Source organism: Microtus ochrogaster, linkage group LG5 (genome assembly GCF_000317375.1).
Source record: "Microtus ochrogaster isolate Prairie Vole_2 linkage group LG5, MicOch1.0, whole genome shotgun sequence".
Taxonomy (NCBI): domain Eukaryota; kingdom Metazoa; phylum Chordata; class Mammalia; order Rodentia; family Cricetidae; genus Microtus; species Microtus ochrogaster.
The window spans coordinates 63,281,451-63,282,962 of record NC_022031.1 but is presented as its reverse complement, the minus strand read 5'-3'; the positions used below and the strand labels follow the sequence as shown (position 1 = coordinate 63,282,962).

Genomic DNA, 1,512 nt, shown 5'->3' with positions numbered 1-1,512 from the left:
TTCTTCTTCTTCTTCTTCTTCTTCTTCTTCTTCTTCCTCTTCCTCTTCTTCTTCTTCTTCTTCTTCTTCTTCTTCTTCTCCTCCTCCTCCTCCTCCTCCTCCTCCTCCCCCTCCTTTTCCTTCTCCTTCTTCTTCTTTTTTCTGTTCAGATGTTTTCTCACATCTTGTCTGTCTGTTGTCTTTTCAAATCCAGAGTCATCCTGGGAAAATAGAGAAGCTTTTGGTCCACCACCATTCCTCGGGTTTAAGCTCCGGGCCTGTTAGTCCTGAGGAGTCTGGATTGCAGTGATTCTGTGTTCTCATGCTTGTGTGATCCTGAAGGCAGAGGAGGTTAGAGCATAGAACATGAGGACAGTGGCCCTTTGATGAAGCACATGCTTGTGAAGAACAGAATAATGTGTGTGTAGGGTGTAGGGATTTGTTCCCACACAGTCAGGCGATGTGTATTTACTATGTGTCCGTTTCCTCTGGGAGACCCACTGAGAATGTTATTTAATCATAAGCCTGCTGGTAGTGTGACCAGACAACTGGCTTCGCTGCGCCTTGCTAATAATACGGCTCAGACCACCACAAACTAGTTGCCAGATGGAAATAATGTCCACCATTACCCACAGAGCTTGGGCTTCAATTTTGTATGTGCAGTTCTTGGAAGTGCCCACTATGGCTTATTTTTTTTTTTCAAAATTGCTTAGATATGCCTCACGAAGGCTCTTTATTCATTTCTATTAAAATGTTTGACAGAATTTATAATCTTTTGCTATGTTCATGGGAAGAGACAGAAAAACATAAGACAACAAGCAATTCACAAGGGGCTTATTATTTTTTCTTCAGAAATGTGTACAAAAGTATATGAGAATATGATCTTGTTATTACGACCTTGAATATACCATTCTGCAGTTGGTTTAACAGGGCGGGAACACTTTTTTAAACTGAAGGTTGGTGGAGTATCGGTTTCAGCGAATTTTTACCTTGAATGTATTGTATAACCCAGGGACCCGCCAAAGAATCCTGTTTTTATTCAGGAACATTAAGACTAGGATGCTCTTGTCAATATAACAGCATAACAGCATAAAGTGAATGGTTGGTGGTAAGAATTGAACCAATAGAGGGGAGGAAGTAACTATTAAAAATCTACCAAGATTTGGTGAAAACCAGGTTCCTATTACTATTCCCATGGAGGGACTCTCTAAACTCTGTGTACACAGGGGTCTTTGGAGAATGACAACCACCTTGTTAGCTAAGCAAGCAGGCAGAGCACAAGTCTGGCTGAGCTGGGGAAAGCAGCCCTGATAAAGGCAAGGTCTGAAGGTGCTGTGGAAATGCAAGACAGATGTGTTAGAGTTTGCTCTTAGGTGAGCCCTTCTCTTCATACTCAACACGCGATCCAATCACAGGAGAGAGAAAAGATGCCCCCAGGACGTGGACCCCCTCCTACTAGGAAATGTCTTCACTCTATTCAACTTTAACTCCTGGGGAAGGGGAGGGGAAGGGGAAGGGGAAGGGGAAGGGGAA

General features: G+C 43.2%; 1 protein-coding gene across 3 annotated transcripts in view; it reads left to right on the top strand.

Moving 5' to 3' along the window:
• Window positions 1–1,512, top strand: part of Slc26a7 (solute carrier family 26 member 7) — a 107,341-nt gene that overhangs the window by 11,312 nt on the left and 94,517 nt on the right. The window lies entirely within an intron of this gene.